Source organism: Eutrigla gurnardus (genome assembly GCF_963514095.1).
Source record: "Eutrigla gurnardus genome assembly, chromosome: 9".
NCBI classification, from domain to species: Eukaryota; Metazoa; Chordata; class Actinopteri; order Perciformes; family Triglidae; genus Eutrigla; species Eutrigla gurnardus.
This window is the reverse complement of record NC_139923.1, coordinates 17,868,471-17,877,883: the sequence shown is the minus strand read 5'-3', so window position 1 is coordinate 17,877,883 and position 9,413 is coordinate 17,868,471. Positions and strand designations below refer to the sequence as shown.

Here is a 9,413-nt window from a genome sequence, read left to right as displayed (position 1 = left end):
GAGCACCGACACAGAACCCTTTTTGAAGCAGTGCTATTATAAAGGCCTTTAGCATGAATACAAACTGTAAGGCATTGTGACGGTCTGCTATCAGAGTAGATGCAGTTTCATGTAGAGGAGACATTATGCCCATATCCGGGTTCATACTTGTATTATATCATTTCACTTATAAACTGGCTGTGTGGATTTCTGGCAGGATTGAGCATTTCAATAATTTCACAGTATTTATAAAACACTTAGACCTGCTTTATAATTAAAAAAAGACACCAATATCTCACTTTTAAAAAAAATGAAAGAACCCAATGACACAGAGTCCTACAATTGAACTGTGGACATATTGAGGTACCTTAAATCATCAGCAGACAGGTTATCAAAGAAGGACTTGGACTTGTCATAGTAAGTGTTTATCTCAGCCTCCTCCTCCTCATTGGTCCCCTCATTGGCTGGAAGTTCTGACTCTGCAGCTTCTTCTCCATTCAGTGGCTTTTCAGTCTTGTCATCTGTAATCATGTTGGATGACAGCTTTAAACATTAGAAACCTGAAGGGCTGAGTAACCGAATAATAAGGAAACCATCCGGGCTGGGAATCTTTTTAGAAACATGATGATGGGATTTGTATTGCCGTATGGCGACTACATCGAAAATGACTAAACTTCAGTATATTTGGGTCCATCTCAGAGATTTAGCACAAACATTCAACATTATATTTATTTGTTCTCAGGGAAAACTGGCCATAGGAGAAATAATTCAAACCATTGCCTGCGCTTTAAAAAGACCAATAATTGCACCTCATACTGAGTGAATGAATTGATGATTCACTCCCACATTTTGGATGACATGCGGCATCTCAACCCAGGGCATCTGGGTTTTAAACCATCAGGCCAATGGAACGGATCAACTATAAATGCAGTGCCCGTTTTTTTACACCTTGTAGCCGGTGTCAGTGCAATATCATGAGAAAAGTCTGAAAAAGACGTTTTTATGTTCTGGAAAGTTTCTAGTCATTGTCCCATCGAATGTGTGTTGAAGTCGTACCTTTCAGTTTGAGCTTGTTCTGGAGCTCTTTGTCAATCTCATCTTTGTTGAACTGGGCGTTGGCAGTCTCAAAGTCAAAGTCTTCTTCAAACGTCACGGTGCCGTCCCTACGCAGGTTGATTTTGCCCCTGCTGCGGTATCCTCTCCCACGGCCACAGCGGTTGGACTGAGCAGCAGCTGGCAAATAATAGGGGAAAACTAAAATCCAGCCACGTTCAAAGGAGAAACATCCATATATATCATATTGGGACGTTGTTACGCTAGTTTTATACTATAGCACAATGTATTTATGACCCGACACCCCCGGTCTATGTTGTCGATGTCTCAGAGGGTTGAATAAAACAGTCACCATGTGAGCACAAATAAATAAAATAATAAAACAAATCACTTTAAAAGTAATAATACTTTGGGGAATGTAATTAAGTGTGTAAATGGGTATTACTAAGGGCAAAACTACTTACCTGCTTGACGCTCGTTTGGATCTCGGTTTTCAAGAGTGCCGTGCTCACGACCTGGCTGTAACACCTTCTGTACCTCAGGAGCTGAACAGCAAAACACACAAAGTTAACTCAAGGTCAAGTTGTAACAACGCACTACACACACAGACACACAATGGCTTATCTTTGTGGAAATGAACCATGAGGAGTCCTGCAGGTATCTCTACCCCTTCTCTGCTCCAGGAGGTCCGGGGGCTTCTGAATGCCAGTGTGGGTCTGGGAGCTGCCACCCCCATCTGACTCCTCTGTCCTACAGGAGCAGGTGGTGTTGGGGCAGCTGATGGTGGGGCCTGCACTGCCTGGGTGGGACGTTTTGTTAAAGAGTCCAGCTGGGGACTGGTGCGCCCTGCAGGAAACAGCACGGTGAGATTCAAACTCTACGATTTTCTTAAATGCAGGGGAGCGTAGATCATCTGCAGCAGCTGATGTGACATTTTGATGTGAACGAGGCAAAATACAACACCGATATCTAATATTCTATAACACTAATGTTGGCTTAATGTCTTTGCAAAGAAATCAAATAGTCTGATGAAATGAGAGAAATGCAATTTAGATATTAAGTAATACAACCCTGCCACAAACGTCTCCTTGAAGCACTTTAAAATGTCCTCAGAGGAACAGTGTATTTGAAATGTATTGTTTAATCGCCTCCATAAATCTCAGTTCAACTACTGATGGGGTTCAGGTGAAGAGCAGGAAACACACAAGACAACATGCAGCTGCGCTCTGTTCAGCAGGAATCAGGCGTTTATCAATATTTGCCTGAGACTCAAGATGCTTTGCTTACACGGCTTTTTTGAAAAATGTTCAGTTGTTTGTGTGGTCATTATTGTTGTGTTGTACGAATGAAAAGAAAGCTAGCAGGCGAGCTACTTCAGAGGAACGGTGTTTACCTCACAGGAGTCACAACAAGTGCTGCTAATCAGAATGCATTACATCGAGTGACACTGCCACCTACTGGCATGATATATGTATGCAGGCACACACATATATCCCTCTCTTTTAAGAATAATTCCTCTCATGAAAATTCAAAAGATAGTGAAGCTTCAGCTGCATCAACACTTCAATAGTAACCAACCCTGCATAGGAAGTAATTACGAAATAAAAGAAACAAACCAAAATTAGCTTCTGAAGATCTCAGTATTCCCTAGAATCTGTAAACTACTTTTCAGCAAAACACTTATACGTCACCAACAGTGACACATTTGTACTTTAATGAATTTCCCATTTTCTGTAATCTTATCCTGATTGTAAAGAGCTTCATGTGGAAAAATACATTAATTAGAATTGTCCACAACATCATAAACTGTCAACGTGTAACAGTCCATACTTCAAATTGGACACAAGTAACAGTCCATAAATCACACCACATTCTGCCCCTTTTAAAAAAGATAGAGGTCAGGTGGCAAAATGCGATATAACATTTTCAGCAAGAAGGTTGTCTCAGCTTCATCAACTGTAACGCCTGAACGTCTGCCACCAACTGAATCTGCGACCAAATTTCACTGTCGTAGAGCATACTACCAGGTCATGGTCTGGATGGGAACAGAAGATGGGATGCCCTGAACTGGGGGTGGAGCCTGCAGGACAATAGATTTGTCCCACTCATGTCAACAATGAATGTTGCTCCAGACAGTCTCTTGAAGGTCATTCATTGTAACTGTACCACTGCCTGCAAGACACTCCGCTGCTCTTGCAGAAAATATGGACTACCTTGTACTACTGTCTGTGGACCATGTCCACTTAAGGAATGTGACAATCCACATAACAAGTTTCTTCCAGAGGAGCCCGAAGATGATGATGAATAAAGACCACAATAAGTGTGGCATTTATGTTGTTCAACACCAACACCACCTTTCTAGTTTGAATAGTAACCAATTTTAACCATTTAACCAATGTAAGCTTACAGGCAGTCATTTTGAAAATGATGCCTTTCTAGCAGTTATATTTACCTAGATTTGTCGCACGTTCTTAATGTATAGAGGTACCAGAATCAGTTGAAACATTCTTTTGTAACATTTTCCATTTGAGATATAGCCATTCTAAGCTCCCGGCCGCCAGTTTGGACGCCATTATGAAAATGAAGCCTTTCTGGGAGGTATATTTTCCTAGATTGTTAGTATGTTCATAAGCATATTTGCAGGTACCAGAATCAAGTGAAAAATCATTCGAATAATCTTTTTCTATTGAGATATATAGCCATTTTAAGCTTGGCCGGACACCATTTTGGACGCCATCTTGAAAATGAAGCCTTTCCGGAAGGTGTATTTTCCTACATTTTTAGTATGTTCGTAAGCATGTCCAGAGGTACCAGAATCAGTTGAAAATTCCTTTGCAACATTTTTTCAATTTGAGATATAGCCATTTCAAGCTCCCCGCCGCCATTTCGGCCGCCATCTTGGAAATTAGGGCTTTCTGGGAGGTATATTTTGGTGTACTTTTAGTATGTTATTCAGCACACCAAATACTACTAGAATCCATTGAAAACCTTTTGTATCAATTTTTTGGGGTTAAGCCCTTTTTTTTCATAGATTGACTCACCTATGAGCTGTGGACTCACCAGCTCCTTGAGTTCCTGGTGGCGAAACGTATTCCTCTCCTAGACGACATTCAATTTGGGTACAAAAAATGTCTTGAAAGCCTTTAATGCATCTTCGTAGGAATCACCAGTCGCTGGCAGCATGTAGAAGATCCGCTGAGCCTCCCCCGACCGTGTGTGTTAGCAAAGCACGCTTCCTCTTATCCTCCATTTTGTCGGCCAGTGCAAGCACGTAGTTATCAAACATGCGAATCCATGCTCCGAAAGGCACCGTAGGCTCACCTGGGCTTTGTAAAAATGCCAAGCAGAGCCATCCTCGTCGCCAATATGTTGTGTTGTACGAATGAAAAAGTAAGCTAGCAGGCAAGCTACTTCAGAGCAACGGTGTTTGTTTACTTCACAGGAGTCAGAACAAGTGCTGCATATATCACAATGCATTACATCGAGTGACACTGCCACCTACTGGCATGATATATGTATGCAGGCACACACATACAGTATATAGATATATAAAAATTATATGATTAGGCAAATATTGGCAGTAAATACGTTTCGAACCTTTACATGTATGTACTTGGTCAGAAGGCAGAAGATGCTTGGTGTCCTGTCACAGTGTCCTGAACAATTAATGACGAAACAATACAAGAAAATTAACATACATTTGACAAATATGAGAAAAAAATCGCTGTCTATTTCGGACTTGTGCTCAAGCACACGCACGCACGCACGCATGCATGCACGCGCGTCACTAATTGTCATGGAAACCGAATTATTATGACCCGTCGAGCAGGTATAAAAGCGCTGTCCACCATTTGGCGTTCTCTTTTTGCACTTGGACTACACACTACTTGGATAAACTGAGAGTTGACCCAACCTGTGAAAAGTTTAAAGCGCTTGAGAAAAACAATCGATATCGATATCTTTTTGTAAAACCAGTCGTAGAGGATCGTCAACGAGCTACTGTTTGGAAGAAGAGACCGGCGGCGACGACGACGATGGCCCACTGGGATCGATGGCTCCTGGAGGATCCCCTGGGCCTGGATCCGGACTTCATCGGGGACGGTAAGACAACTTTTATATTTATTTTAGTGTTATACTTGTTGATTCATAGCCTTAAAACCTTAAACATCTTCCCAAGTCCACAAATCAGTGCAACTTTTGGAGTTTGAAGGAGAACAGTTCACATCAGTTCATGACGATTGGTGGAAAAACACATTTGGTGAAACCAGACCCTCACTCGACGGTTTCTTCGTGTAAAATAATGATTTGTGGGCCAGCATGTCTTATATATGGCGGGAGAACCGTGGCGTGTCGTACTAGGAAGTGTGGTGGAAACACTTTGGTTTGAGGGTCAAAACGTCCACATCTTAGGCTACATCGAGATTTGTCAAAAAACATTGCTCCGCCGCCATATTTCAGAAAATGCCCAAAGAGTGTTTTAGGTCTGCACCATGGAAACCATATGAATGTTCGGGAAGTTGGAAGTGTGGTGTTTTGGTTTGAGGGCGTCAACACTTCCTCATCTTACATAGAGATTCGTGAAAAAAGATGCCGCCGGGGTCATATTTCATAAAATGCCCAAAAAGTATTATTATTAGTTGTGCGCCATGGAAACGGGGGCCGAACGTCACGACGTCAGGACGCGGCGTACAGGTGCAGTGGAGCCGGGCTCGATCCGACCCTGAGTGTCTTTGTTGGGATTGTTGAAGCTGTACAATATTATAATAATAATAATAACATCATTGCAGTCATTTATATTGTAATTGTATTAGATTTATTCATATTATATTATTTTATATTGCGTTATTATAATAATGTATAAATAATATGTTTATAAACAGCTACAATAATAGTAATTGTTATTACTATAATTATTCATTAATATTATTATTGGTTTAATTAATCTTAATGCCGTTTTCATTTCTGTTCAGTAATTTAAGAATAAACAGCCTCATATTTTCAATTATGTTTAGTTTCTGATCGCAAAATGTATTGATTTTGAATCTACAAATCTACAATCTCCCCCCTTTCACTCTCACGCTGTTCTCTCAATAAAGGCAAAAAAAATTACTTAAAAAAAAAGGAATATAATCATAATATGTGAAGTCAAAAACATTTATTTTTCAAACTTTAACATATTGAAATAATGCTAATAGTAAATTAATTGTCACATGACAGCTGCATGAATTGATCCTCCTTCACACAGACAGAACAGCACTATGTGTGATATTCCTGTTCAAAGCCCCGTGTGTTGGTGGCTTTGTGACAGACGTAGTGCAGCGATAGTTGGTATATAGATATGCTGTCTTCTTGGCTAATTAAAACTGGATTATTGCTTTGTTTAAATCAATGTACAAAAAACTCATACCTGATTTTTCTTGCCCCTCAGAGGCTGTCGACGACGTCATCGACCTTCCTGCAGGTGAGTATGGAGTTGCGGCTCAGGTAGGTGAGTTTGGGGTTTTTGAAGACTTTTCCGAAGAGGAGGACGTTCAGGATGAAGAGTGGTTGAGCGAAGATTCTGGCTACAGCTCCATGGAGATCTCTGATGAAGAGGAAGATGATGACGTTGGACCTCAGCCGCGCCGCCCTCTCAACTTCTGGGAGAGACTTGCTGAAATGTTTCCCCCTAGCCTTCCCTCTTGTCCTCCCCTTTCCCTCCCTTCTCATGGAGCAGAAGATCCATCCTTGGCTCCTCAGAGGCCAGAAGATTGCGCTCCCTCAACCTCCGGCTGCAGCTCGTCCACGAAGAGAAGCAGAGAAGATGATGACGTTGGACCTCAGCAGCGCCCTCGCCTCAGCTTCTGGGACAGACATCGTGCACTGTTTCCCCCTAGCCTTCCCTTTTGTCCTCTTTCCCTCCCTTCTCATGGAGCAGAAGATCCATCCTTGGCTCCTCAGAGGCCAGAAGATTGCGCTCCCTCAACCTCCGGCTGCAGCTCATCCACGAAGAGAAGCAGAGAAGACGACGGGGAGGTAAGTATGAAGAGGCAGAGGAGCTCCAAGGACGGTGACTACGTGACCTTCAGAAGATACCGTGCGTGGCCAGAAGACAGCGACTCGGATGAAGACTGACGGCCTTCTTCTGCAGGATTGTAAATCCTTTGTGTCTGGCAGGACTGATAAAGCCCCAGACAGCCTCTTGCTTGCTTTTATACACCTGTGGCCATGGAAGTGATTGGAACACCGGATTTCATGGCAATATAGAGTGTCTCTTTTTAAATGATTTACCTTCTGAGTCATAGTTGTGTTGTATGTGTTATGTATTGTATATTATATTGTATCATAATTACTAACCTGAAGACAAGTCTCCAAGTCTCTTTTACTTAGGTATTGATGGCAGCAGCAGACCTTCAGGATTACACACACTGCACCAGCCTCCCAACAAGAAGAGACCATGTGGAAGACCTACTCAGCTTCCAGGACCAGATGAGAAGGATGGAGGACTACAGGACCAGATGAGAAGGATGGAGGACTACAGGACCAGATGAGAAGGATGGAGGACTACTGGACCAGATGAGATAGCGTGTCTCTTTTTAAATGATTTACCTTCTGAGTCTAGTTGTTATGTATTGTATGTGTTGAAATTGTAGATGGCGATAAGACAAAGGTAAGTTAACATTTAATTACACAGTAACACAAGTCTCCTAATTTACAAGTGATTCAAAGATTGTTTGTTTTACTCACTCTGTCTTTTTATTTTTTAATTTAGGTGTTGGTGGCTGTTCCTGACAGAGGTACGGTCATAAGTACTGACCTCCTCAGAAGGATGGAGGACTACAGGACCAGATGAGAAGGATGGACGACCACAGGACCAGATGAGAAGGACGGAGGACTACAGGACCAGATGAGAAGGATGGAGGACTACAGGACCAGATGAGAAGGACGGAGGACCACAGGACCAGATGAGAAGGATGGAGGACTACAGGACCAGATGAGAAGGATGGAGGACTACAGGACCAGATGAGAAGGATGGAGGACTACATTCCAACCTCCCTGCCCCTCCGCCCATCCCCCGACACCACCCGCCTCACCCACCAGCCAAAGGGTGAGGCGGCTCCCGAGCAGCACAGAGGACGTTTTTGTTTTGTTTTGTTTTGTTTTTGGGAAGCTCTTCACACACACACACACACACACACACACAAACAGCAAGCTATTCATGATTATTTATAGTTTAAATACTTACATATATATATATATATTTTTCAAGTTTCCATTGAAACAAAATGTTTATATAATTATTATTTATTTTCTAGTAGATATCTGTCTGTGTGAGTACATATTTTTCATCTCAATCTGTACACCGAGCAGCACAGAGGACGTTTTTGTTGTTTTTGTTTTGTTTTGTTTTTGGGAAGCTCTTCACACACACACACACACACACACACACACACACACACAAACAGCAAGCTATTCATGATTATTTATAGTTTATATACTTTATATATATATATATATATATATATATATATATATTTTTTTTTTAAGTTTCCATTGAAACAAAATGTTTATATAATTATTTATTTTGTAGTAGATATCTGTCTGTGTAAATATATATTTTTCATCTCAATCTGTACAGTATTGCTTTGTTTTGTGTCACCATTTATTATTGTACAGCTACTCTGTGTGCCTTTTATTGCCCTCGGGGACAAATAAAGTTTTTTGAATTTAATTGCACAACCTCTTTGCATCTGTGTTCAGAAATTAAGGAAACCATTTGTATGCATTATTGAAAAATCTAGAACAAATGGATGCATATTCATATTCATAGTATGTCAAAACAAGTTGTAGTATGTCAAATATGCATGAAATAGACATTGTATAGTATGTGGGGAAAACAAATCACGGAATAGTACATCTCAAAAAGACATAGTGTAGCATCTTGAAAAAAAGTGGTAGTATAGGGCTGAGAAACTACCCGGATGTACTCGGCCAATTGCCAATACTTTCCTCCAATCTCCCAACGCTAACACTGATAACAAAAGAGAGAATGCTTTAACAGGTGGCTCAGACTCCAATGAGAAAACATACACTTATAGGCCGATTATTTTACCTCAACCAAATGCTCACATATTATTTCTGGCTAAATAGCAGAGCATTTTTTTAATTATCCAAATCTAACTTATTCAAGGTCATTCGGACTGCAGGTTTTAACTGAATACACACTAGGCTTTTCTTTCCTAAAGGTTTTTTGAAGGCATTAATAGTAGTGTTTAGTCAACTAAATCTAATAATAGGATAAGTCAAAATTAATATTCAAAAAGCTTTTAAAATCTCTAATATGGTGTAATTGAAACAACGGCAACAAGGTAGGACATTTGATTAATTTAATGACAAAATAA

General features: G+C 40.9%; 1 pseudogene across 1 annotated transcript in view; it reads right to left on the bottom strand.

The window, feature by feature from the left end:
* Positions 1-300: 300 nt before the first annotated feature.
* The window catches only part of LOC311018852, a 29,642-nt pseudogene continuing 20,529 nt past the window's right edge, over positions 301-9,413 (bottom strand). The window contains exons 6-9 of the transcript in view: positions 1,700-1,878; positions 1,497-1,577; positions 1,036-1,212; positions 301-500 (exon numbers count right to left, since the gene is read on the bottom strand). The product of the transcript in view is annotated as an uncharacterized misc_RNA (transcript). The remainder of the gene's footprint in view (positions 501-1,035; positions 1,213-1,496; positions 1,578-1,699; positions 1,879-9,413) is intronic.